Source organism: Rhea pennata, chromosome Z (assembly GCF_028389875.1).
Source record: "Rhea pennata isolate bPtePen1 chromosome Z, bPtePen1.pri, whole genome shotgun sequence".
Classification (NCBI taxonomy): Eukaryota; Metazoa; Chordata; class Aves; order Rheiformes; family Rheidae; genus Rhea; species Rhea pennata.
The window spans coordinates 46,787,700-46,800,274 of NC_084702.1; positions in this window are offsets into that span (position 1 = coordinate 46,787,700).

The following is a 12,575-nucleotide window of genomic DNA, read 5'->3' on the forward strand; positions in this document are numbered from 1 at the left end:
CTCCCATTTCCTGCAGGACTATGAAGAACCTAAGTAAAATCATCATCACTGCTGCCTCTTCCTCCTCTAAATGTCTGTGCTCAAGAGCTAGCAAAGTGAATTCTAATGACATTAGCTATAGGTGCTTTCCTTACTCTACCAGTGGAAGAGAGAAAATGGCCATTTGAGACATCTGAGTTCCTTATAGAGTCCATGGAGAGAGAAAAGCACCTGAGTTAGGTGTGATGGCTCATCCTGGACTGCTCTTTTTGGATGTTCAGATGTGCTAACCTGTTCTCTACAGAATGTGGGTGGCTTTGTTGGGGAAAAACTGAGTTCCTTCTCCCACAACCTGATCTCTAAAGTTTTGGTGAGGTGCCTAACCTTGGCAGATTATGAACTAAAAGTCCATCTATGATGGACTCTAGTTCACAACAGATGTATTTATCTGCAAACACAATGAAAAGTTTGGAAGCATCTAAGCCATCTGATTCCTAACAGAAACATAAATCTACATCTTAATTTCATAACTCTTTAGAACAGAAGCCATTCTTTCCCACACGAGTATAAGGTGTCAAGAACAATAGAGCCCTAGCCTTGCCTGGGCATCCTCAGAGACTGCTGCAATATAAATGACAAAGGATAACATAAGCAATTTATTTCCGTGGCTAAATTAAAAATAAATAAAAATCTCAACAACCAGCAGGGTACCACTGTTGTCTGAGGGGATTTTCACATATATAGGCAAAAAAAATTAGACCTGACAGTGAGCTTTCTCAGGGGGCAATGATGTCTTCCTGTTTTAAACAAATCCTAATTGGCCTTCACAGATTGCATCTCTCAGCTATAACTCATAATTTTTGCAGAGATTCTCTCACTGGTTCCATGATAATTCCCTCAGGCACTCTAGGTTTATATGCTGATGATAGTCTCTACCTCTTACACCTCTCCTGTCCCTTAATTATGTTGCTTCAAGGCTTAATTTGATGGAAAAATGCATACAGTTGGGAATCAAATATTAATAATTCCTAGTGCAGTGCACTAAAAGCAGAGAATGTATCATTAAGGAGCAGGATATAGAAAAAAAAGATGGTCCATAAAGCAAATAGAAAAACTATTATCACTGTTGGCCCTTTCCCCAAAGTCCTAAAGGCTCTGGAATAGCTACATTTTGTTTTTGGAGATCTCTTTAGACTATTCTTTTGCAATATATATATATATATATATGTATATATATAAAGATTTCTTGTATCGTTCTGCAGTGATACATCTTGGTTTGCTTACAAAGGCAGTATTAGCCAGTGGGGTATGGTTGAAAGGTACCAAAGAAAGAGCAATTTCTTCTAAATAATGGCAGGATCTACAGTGTAACAGCAAGTTGACAGTTTCTTAGAAGTGCAAAGCTCAAGTCAGAGACTGACACTTAATTTCAGGATATATGACTTGTACCTAGACAAATGGCTTGTGCACAGCCTTTCCCTCCTCTGGGCACTATTCTAGACATAACTAATTAAAGCAACTGTTTCAGACACATCCCTTAGGATGCCCACAGAAGCTGCTCCAATGTAAATGTGGATCACTATTTCTTGGTCCCTCCTTGTGAAATACACTTTATCAAATATGAAGCTGAGTTAGACCATGGAAAGGATATTAATATCAGTTTCAACAGGTTCTTCCAATACTTACATGGAAAGAGAACCAGGAGAGAAGAGATGAGATGCTATACAACGCAGGTGAAATAGAATCAAAACTTAATTTAAGCCAGATGTTGCTCTTTGAGTTTTCATTAAAAACAGGGATGCTTCAGCACAAAACCAAGACAGCTGACAGTCTGGATTCTGAAACTAATGGTAACCACATGGCCAGAGTTAGCATGACATTAGTTGCTTCTATACAGATCCAAAGACAGGATGCATAGCCACTTTTACATGAAAACTAGGATACAGAACAATGAATAGCTAATCATTGCCTACATTTCACTGTGAAACAGGTCATGAACGTATCTACCTATATCCAGAAGTCAAATGTGCTCCTTCAGTTTAGTTACTCCCTCTCAGACTGAGCCGTCTTCTTTGGGTAGCTTCCAGTCAGAGTGGAGTGAAGCCAAAATAGGAACTAGAAATGAGGACATGGAAAAGAAAAACATAGATAGAAGGGAAACAAAATGCTTTAATATATCCACATAAGTAAGAAAAAAAGCAAAAGGTAGAGAAGAAAGAATAGATTAGATAAAGACTATTTCCATTTCAGAATTCCAAGGAATTTCAAATTCAGTAGCAGGTACTTTTAATATATCTAAAATCAAAACTGGATTATGCAATCAAAGATAAGCAAAAGGCAGCTATTGGCTCACTAATTGAATTCAGTAGTACAGAGGCTGTAGAACCAAATTCAAAGCAAACACGAAGGAAACTAATGAAAAATGAGATAAAACACAACAGGGTTTAATCAAAAGTTGACTGTGCCAAACCAACTCTTTATGTTTTTATGATAAAGGAGCTTATTTTCTATGCATTGGCTTTGGAAGATCTCATGTAGGTGTACCTGAGAGGGGTATTTGGTAAGTGGCATGTTAGGAGTAATAAAATATTCCAAAGAAAAATGGAGTTAATTAAAAAAAAAAAGATGATTATGGAACTAAAAAGCAGAGGACAACCAACTGTCTAGAAAAGAGAATGGCATTTGGAGGTTACTTGTGGAGTTTCTGAAAGATCAGTATTTTTCTAATTCATGTATGGACATTTGAGGAAGGAGGAGAAGAAAAATAGAGAGAGGATAGAAAGACTAAAGTGTTCCTTGCTTTGTTAGTAGAGTATGTAGCAGTTGTATGTATTTCTTCATCACAGCTGAAGTTTCATCAAGTTCTGTTAATAACTTAGTAGCAAAAAAGAGGTAGAGTGCTTAAGTCTGTAAGAAACAAAAGAACACTCATAGTATGCCTGAGGGCTGAATTCAGGTTATTTGATACATTTTGAGGGTTTTTTTGGTGATAGTTGAAGTGTATCTTTTGTTTCTTACTGCTTCTGGAGTGGCAGAAGGTTGACCATCTTCCCTTTAGAGAAGAGGTTTTGCCATTGTATGCATGGTTTAATGCCAACTGCAACTTAAGATACGGGAGTTTATTTTGTGCTTGTCTAGTGCTGTAATAGCATTAGTAATTCTGTGGACTGCTAGTCTAGTCAGTACTTTAAAATGGGACAGATCCTAATTTTGAAAGAGCAACTGCCAGCTACACTAGAAATTGACTTATAGACATCTATGGAATTTTCCCTGGGAAATGTAGTTTCTGCAATATTTTCTACTCAGTCCATTGTACAGATCATTTTTCTTTGTTATGATTACTCTCAAATACAAGATCAATGACAGATTATATATGTTCAAACATATGAGCAAGAGGGAAGTTCAGGAATACTAAAATCCTGTAACTGAAGCAAGAAACAAAAACAACTTTAAAATGTCCAGATGTACTGTAAAAAGCACTCCTGACTTGACAACATGGTATTTTTCCTATACTAATTTAGAAAATGTTGATTTAATTCTTGTGTCCATGAATTACCTGATAAAGTACTGCTTACAAATACTTCAAATTTTCCAGGCTGGAAAGCAAAAAAAAAAAAAAAAAAAAAAAAAAAAAACAAAACTTTGAAGAGAAATTTATCCAAACATTTTGTCAAAATAGAGATTGGAATATGGAATTTGATGATATTGCAACAGCACACAAGTTTTTCAAAAGTTCTTGGCTACTGACAAATCTTCATCAAAATAGCTTAGGAATAAGGAGGAGGAATAAGAGTTTCTCCAGATTTCAACAGTATAGTCAGTAAATGCACAGTTTTCCTCCCAGTTCTGTCTCACGAGGTGATAGAACAATACATAGGTAAGCTCAAAATTACTAGTAGGTCTGCTGCACTCTTACAAGATGCAGTGCAGCAGTACCTTAGCCTAGGATTTACAGGTACATCTAGATACGTATTAGCTCTGGCAGCAGAAGCAATCTAGCCACAGCAGCACGATGCTCCTCCCACGTTCATTTACCCTGCCTCTTGGCACACCTTGGTTCCGCAAAGGACTCCAAATGCAGCTCCTGGATGTTTCCTTAACTTATTGCTCTGGAATTCAGTGCTGAGAAAGTGACCATACGTTTCTTTTTACATGTAGTCCTACTTGTAATAGGAGGACCCTGAGGAAGGAGGCAAGCATTACAGAATATCTGGTATCTGTCTACCTCTGGTTCTACAGGAAAAGGTCCTCATAAGCAAGAACTTTGGGACAGTCCAGATTTAAAAAAAAAAAAATCAATATGTTAATATTTATTTCATCTTCCTCTTAACTGTCCTGTAGTTTGTTGGTTCAACTTACTATATATTATTGTGACAGGCTTGTCATTGGCCTAAAGCAGGAAGAAAGACAACTACCAAATCACAGTATTCAAACACTCATAAGAAGTTTGTTCTGTGACACTCTGGTACACTGGACTTTGACCATTTGAAAACCAATTTGATACAGATATGAAAAATAGAATATGGAAACCAAAAACTGTTGTGAAACAGAATTAATCTCCTCAGCTGCAATTTAGACATTAATACAAATATTATTATATTATATGCAATAAATATTTTCTCTTAGTTGACATGAAATAGATTCAAGAGTTTCCAAATGCATTACAACCTCTTTCATTCTCTAATTGTTTCTGTTTACTGCTTCTACTATTTTCTTATTATCTTTATTAACAGAAACAACCATCAGGTGTTGTAAAACAACTGATGGAAACAAAACCATTTTAGTCTGTTGTACAATTCTGGTCTACAAAATATTAGAAAAAGACTATCAAACATACACACACATTAAGCCATGCCCACCAAGTACACACATCATATCTGCTTTTACAAAAGGTAGATTTTTTTGTACTAGATTTTCTCGTATCATAAACGCTAGAAAACATGAATCTGCCTTTAGTTTTGTGGTAGTGTCTCTTTTGTGGTAGTGTCTCTTTTGTGAAACTGCTGTAGTTTCTTCTATATTTTTCGTTCTTAGTTTTAATCATTTTTGGATGTAGGTTAGCTTTCTAGCTAACCTAGAACAAGATACTCAACTGAAATCTCTGAAAGAAAAGATTGATCTTATGCTATGTCATTAACATTCAGATCATTCATCTCTTCCAGACAGAAATTGCCCTACAGGAACCCAGCTGGTAGAATAAGTGGAGAGAAAAGAGGCCCTGTGTAACCAATAGTTTGAATAATTGGGTCCAAAAAAAGACAGTTTAAATTGATAAGGTAATTCCTTTTCAGTCCTTCTTTCAATGAAGATATGTTCTCCAAGGCAGCCTTTGAAAATATTGTGTACATATATTCTACAGAGAATTTATTAAAACAGTAACTGAAAACCATTGTCCTGATGAAGAAATACAGCTAAATGTATGTTCATTTCTTCTGTACTAAAACAAAAGGCAAATAATATCTGCCTGACACTTACCCCCAATCTGTTGTGCCTAAACCTTGACTGCCTATTCCAAACAGAATTCATCTGAAAAAAGGAGAATGAGACCAGGCTGGTAATGAAGGGTCCGACTCTGCAGAGCTGAATTTTTGAGACAAGTATTCATGAGATTTTGCTCACAGTGATAGAGATTGTAGAGTAGTCTGGCTATTCCAAATCCATATTTCTCTTCGTACTGCTGATTGTTCTAATGTCTGCCTAAGTCTAAATTAGAAAGCTAAAAACAAGACAGCCTGAAGTGTTTGTGGGTTTTTGTACTTTTCCTAATCTTACATTTTGGACCCATCTCATCAATTTTTCCAGATCATTTTGAATTTGAATCCTGTCCTTCAGTGAACTTGCAGCCCAGCTTAGCTTAGTTTAACTGTAAACTTCCTAATTGCTCTCCCTTGTGCACTTGCATTCAAAAAAAAAAAAAAAAAAAAAAAAAAAAAAAAAACCACCAACACCATCACCAAAAAAAGGTGGCTCTTCCAGGATAAGCTCAATATACAATGAAAACTGAATAATAGCTTCATTTAGACTGTGGTGCTTATTTTGCTTATGAGAAAGACATGAGATAATGTCAAAATTCTTGTGTAAGTCAGAATATATTACATTTACTGTTCTTCCTCTATCCAGAAGTTTTGCTGTAACACCATAGAAGAAAATTAGTTTCTTTCAACCTACCAATCCAAGTTGGTAGATACTAATCTCTTTTCCTTCTTTCAGATAGGTTGAACAAGTAAGTTGAACATTCATACCAGCATTCTTCAGGAACTGAAGTTAAACAGACATGTGCAGAGTTCATGCAATTTACTTCCTGCCACTGAAGTCTCCAAGATCTCAGCCCTCTAGCCTCTTTTAACTCTATGCTCTCTCTCTCTCTGTCTCTAAATAATCTAATTTATGTTTTTGCGGAATCAGCTGTCATTTCTAAATTGATGATTTACAAAATGCATTTGCTCATTCAAACAACTTCATCCATGACCAGCTCTTACCTTTACCTTTCTCTTAAATAGTTCATTTTGGATGTCTTAGCATCATTACTAAACACAGAAAAATAATCGTGCAAAAGTTCTACAAAAAGTATAATCTCACTTGGAACAAGGGGCCAGAGCAATAGGAGGGAATAAATTCTACTGTGATTCACTAATCCTCACAGAGGTGCAAACTGGCTGACTGGTGAACTCCATCAAAATTGTTTACCTGTAGTCGGGAAGACATCTTGTCAGAAAAGGTCTTAACAGGTCTTAAAGGTCAGAAACATCCGTCAAAGAATAGAATCAGTTAAATAACTAAAGACATGTAGAATCTTATGCAAACTCTAAACAACACTGACATGCCCTGCATTTCAGGGCAACATATGCTATATCAACTCTGTGTACAACTTAAGAATACCTGCAATTTTATGCTTGAGAAAAGGAATGAGTCAACTCTACACTGCTAACAGCAATAGGGAACATAACTCTGCCACTCTTCAGATCAGCAGGCAACTTTTTAAGAAAGCCACTCCTTTCCTAAACTTGTCATTTTAATCCATTGGGTAGATATCAGGCAACAGAGATCATTTCTAGCACCTGGGCCTACTGACTTGTCTCCTGAAATGGAGACAGGTGCCTTCTGGGACCTTAAATTCCAAGTGTATCTTGTTACACAGCTCAGCCAGGTTGGTTTCTGTGAGCCTACTGGGCTCACTGTGCTCAGTGCTGACTCTACTGCAAGGCATGTCAAAACTTCCCTCAAGTGACAAAAGTTGAGATATCAACTAACCCGTGCAAAGGCATATTTCTCCTCAGACAATACTATTTCCCCTTCTCTTCCACCACTCTAAACACCATTATTTTTCTTATTAAACTTTACCAGTCCCCAACATCCACAAATTCATCAAATTCCATCCTTTATTTTTTTAGAGTGAATATTTCCAAACTCTTTTTCTCTCCATCTGCTTTGACAATTAAAATATATCTATATCTACATATACGCGTTCCACACCTGCACCTTCTTTATCTCCTGCCTTTCTTTTTCACATAGCTCCTCTTTATAGTAAATCCAAATGAAATATTTCTCAATTAGCATTCAGTTTATATCTACATTAGTTTTCTACAGCTCACACAATTTTTAAGGAGAGGGTCAGTTGTGCCTTCTTTTCTACAACTAAAGCACAACTGATTAAGTGTTACAGTTTAGCACAGAAGGCAAAACATCACTCATAGAAATGCCCACTTTTCTGTTTTCTTTGATAGCCAGGTTAGGGGCCAGGAAAGGGGGAAATTTTTGCCTCCTCCTTCTCTTCCTATTTAATGTCTTCTGGCAAGCTCTTCCATCACTCAGAAGTGAAAACATAGTGGTTTACCTCCCTGTACAGCAGTTACACTTTACTGTGACTTTATTCCTTGTTCATTTTCCTTCTCATCCTGCAGTCTCTTCTGGGGCATCTGCCTTTCCCTAGTTCCTAACAGTTCTGGGGTCTCATTGACTCCTGTCAGAATATTTTTTTTACCATACAGATTCAGCTAACTGTTATTTGAGATTCATTTAATCCCTTTGCGGGGGATGTGGGAGGGAAGGGTTATGAACCATTTGTGAACAAACTAGTTCTTTTTTTACAAATTTCTCACTGAATATCAGTTCATTAAAGTTTCCTTCAAGCATATTAATAAATCCCTATTTCCACAGAGACCTTGATATCTATTTACAAACACTGTTGCTTGTGTACAGTCGCTAATTTAGGTACTAATTTGCGGTGAAACTAATCACTTATTGCTTCTGTTCCCTGCCTGTATGACTGGAGCTTTTCATGAACAGGATCCCAGTGTGAACGGTCCACTTCACTTTCAGTGAATCACACAAAAATGCAGGTTCCCTGCAGGCCGCGTGGTCCAGCCTCCCACTCAGAGCAGAGACAGCTTCCAAGTTTGATGAGGCTTGCTCAGGGCTTTCTCCAGTTGAGTTTTGAATTTCTCCAAGGATGCAGGCTCCTTGTGTTAAGCCTGTTCCTATGCTTAACCAACCTCCCAGGGAAGATTTTTCATTGTATTTTGTCGGAATTTCGCTCGCAGCAACTTGTGCCGGTTAACTTCTGTCCTTTCAGGCAAGAGCCTTGCGGAGCAGAGGGAGGAGAAACTTCTGTTCAAATACAGGAATGACCAAGACAGAGTCTCTTCTTCAGAGGGGGAGAAAAGCCTAAAGGACACAGGTTCAGCTGCATGAGAAAGATGAAAAATTGGTCTTTGCCTTTCCCTACAGAAAAGGAAGAAAAAAAAAATCTTGATAAGAAGTTAGCTCTGTCCAGAAAAGCATTGCTCTTTGTGAGCCAAAGATTAGAAGGAAACGGGAGGTTGCTGTGCTGAGGAACAACAGAAAAGAGGAGACTGACAGCCGCTCATCTCCATTGCTAATGCCTGTGATTTCGTAATTAATGTGTTAAGCTCTGTGGTTTGTAGTTTCTCTACCTTTTAAAAACCTACTACTGGAACCTTGCAATTACAGGAGAACTGGGAGGGGAAAGGTTTCTCTCCCACACACTTGTGCAAAAGTTTGAAAACAGGAATGTTAGAAGGGCTGAAGCAGGCAAAAGAAGCTGGAATGGTTTCCTTTGCTTTTTAACATCTCACTGTCTTTAAACAAATCTCTTCAGTTTTGGATGCTCAGGTGTGGCAATGGAGCAGAACAGATAAGGGAGGAAAATCTTCCAGGCACAGGGGGAAGCAGTGAACAGAGCCGCCAGGGAGCAGAGAGGCTGGGGACAGAGCAGGCGTCTCCCGAGCAGGAGAAGAAGCAGCCGAGGCAACTGCACGTGGAAAGCTGAGACAGAACAAGCAGCTCCAAACTGCCTGGGGAAAGAGAAGTGTGATCGTCTGAGGGTATATGGGAGGCAAGGCTGAAGACACCCTTTTACTAGCCCAGACAATACAATGGAAGAAAAGAAAAAAAAAATCAAATCTTTCTACAGAGATTGGAAATGGAGTCTGTGGAAGCTGTAATAGATATCAAGAAAGAAAAAGAGGCAAAACCTCTGCTCATTCCTCAGAGGCGTGGGAGGGAAGAAAGCAGGAGGCAAGGGAAGCTGAGGGTTAATGAAGGTAAGAAGAGTTTGTCTTCTGAAATCATGCTAACAGCGTGGGAAGAGGCAAAAGAAAAAAAATTGATTCGGTTCCCAAAGCCGCAGACTGCACCTCTGAGCCACTGACCGAGCAGGTTTCAGAGCATGCAAAGGTTTTGCTTCGTTGTCAGCGAAACCGATGAACTCCTTCCTGAAGCAACTTCCCTCCCTTCTCGTGTTATCTCGGGGAAGGGGCCAGCCGCGTGCGAACAGCCATACCCGACTTGTCTGCAAATTCCGCAGCAACAGCTGCTTCCCCAGCTCTGCCCGCGAAGCTGCTGAAACACAGCCCGGGCGCCTGCAACACGAAACGACAGCGAGCGAAGGGAGGCCTCCCCCTCCTCCTGGTTTAAGGGCTTTCACCCCCTGCTAGGCGGTTTGGACCGAGCTCTTCTCACCCTCAGGTGTTTTGCCCTGCTTTGCAGTTTCTCCCTATCTTCCCAGTGGATCAAATGAAACTCTCTGGGTGGCATTCCTCTAGATTTCAGTGGTACAAAAGTCAGCTCTGGATGTGGATTTTGTGGGTGAGGAGTTCAGCAGCGGTGGGTCAGGCCCAGCTCCTCCTCGTGGCAGGGCTTGGCTTGCTGGGCAGGGAAGGTGCTGGTGCTGGTGCTTCGCTGGAGTCACGTACGCTCCCCAGACAGAGTTTCTCGCTCAGCTGAGGGGCTACGAGCGTTGCAACGCAACAGCCCGTGCACAGCCAAGGGAATACCCATGCTATAACACCACAGATTTTTAGTCCGTTTCTAAATGGCCCAGCCACAATCACTGGTGATGCCTCTAGCACAGACACCAAAACAATACGGTATAAACAGCTCCAGTATCTTTGACAAAAGTAACGACAGAAAGATAGGAAAGCTACGTAGGAACAGAGAAATCCAGTAAAACCGTAAATAAGCGGAGCTTGCGAGGGGGAGTGTTTTTACTAGCATTTACTCGTGTGACCGATTTCCGTGACAGGCTTCCAAAAATGTCTGTACGCAATGACAAAGCGGGTCACCGCCATCGAGAAGCACCTCAGCACTGCTGCTGCTTTCCTGAATACCTGGCAGGACGCAGCCGTCGCCTGCAGCGGGCAGGACGTGCCAACGGCAGCGGCTTGTCTGTCAAGGGAGCTCTCGGAATAGGACCGAGCGAATGAAACCCCAACTCGCATCAAACTCCACAAGGAAGGAAGCTGGAGCTAGGAAGTCCTTCAAGGTAATCACACCGCACACGGAAATGGGAACTTCAAAGGCTAAATAGTTACTTACAAAAACATTCAAATTAAAAATTGACCTAAAGATCCAGATTCAAAGAATTCAAAGAGCCTGAAGAAGGTTACGGTTCTGGCATAATTTCTAACTTTGTCATCCACACGGACTCAACTGCTCTGAGGAACAACACATGATGCTACAGCCTAACTGGGCATCTGCTTTCTCTTTTAAAGTCCGTTACACAACCTGAAAAAGAAAAAAAAAAAAAAAAACGGAAGAAAGCACAGTAACAGTCATACCGCCTAGTATAAACACATCCTGGCAGTAATCAAGTTTGGAAATCCAATGCCTCCATGGAACTGAGAAGCAGTATAAAAGGATCGGTGTGAGATGCGCTGGTTGCAATTTCCCAAACAGCAGGCAAAGAAGGAAAGTTAATCCCCTCAATTAGATTTTGTTTAAAGAAAGTGACTGCGTAGTTCCTGTAACAAGGCGTAAGCCCAATCCTGCAAACACTGGTGAAACGAATAAACTCACCCCCCCCGGGAGCAGCCCGGGAGACTGTTACGTGGTGAGAAAGCTGGCTTTCGTATCAGCCGCTCTGTTTTGAAATACAGTGTTTGCAGGCTTCTGTGCTCTCATGCTCACACTCTTTCCCTTTAAATATATATCCTAATGTTTACCACAGAGATAAATTTCTGTTTCCTGCAATATAATTAAGAGACTGTAATTCAACCTCCTTTTTTTTTTTTTTTTTCATTAGTCAAAGGATTGGTTCCTGAAGTTATGTGCTGTTGAGGCAGGCATTTTCTACAAACATATAGTTAATATGCATGTGTTTGTATATATATGTGTACACACACAAACATATGTTTTACACTTGCCAAACTCAAATGTTGCAGTCTCCCTTTCCATCTTTGAAACTCCTAACTCTTATCTTTGTGGAGAATCTAAATTTGTTCCTTCTTATAACTCTTTAGAGACTCAAAGTTTTTCAGGTTTTAGTTTACTATTCAAAAATCTGTGTTTTTTACTAGAGTCATCTTAATTTCTTTCTGGACAAAAAGGATATCCAGAGGTTTAAATGTTATAAGACTCGAGATTAAGACTTCATAAAATCTACTTCAGCGTAAAAAATAAAGCATTAGATTTCAAATAGAAATTATCTCAGAACATTATCATGACTTTCTTTCTTATATTGAAATACATACCAAAAATCTGACTTGCTTATCCTATTCCCACATGGAGCAGGCAATTAAGAAATGTAACATGAAGCAAAAAAAATTGTCACAAAGATCCCCCTAAATGCCTCACTGTCATCTCAAAAAAGAAAAATACTTTTCTTTCCACAGCAGTCATTGAAACATTCACTGCTCCAGTTTCGTCTTTCACTAGGAAGTTTACTGGTAATGAAAAAGAAAGGAAAAGAGAAAAACATGGAGAAAATCACCAACTGTCAGTCTCAGGGCTCGTCCAGAGAAGGCCTGAGCACCCCCACCTTAGTCTGCGCAACAAACAGCAGCTTCTCCACTGACGTCTTTGCACCTGCAACTCCCTTCGAAACAGTACGCTATTGTCAGCGCACTGCAGGATTTGGCCCGATGCTAAACATGTTCTAGCTCATAAAAAACAAATGAGCCAAGAGATTGGTTTGTCTGTAACTCCTTTATCTTCTGAAAAAGGGAAGGTAATAGAACTGCATTGGAAGGCATCGTTACCTTGATAAGATATTGCTTGATTAATGAATTCCGATACTTGTAATTATTATAATAGACACTTGCATACACTTGCAAACAAAGTACAGACAGATGTTGTGC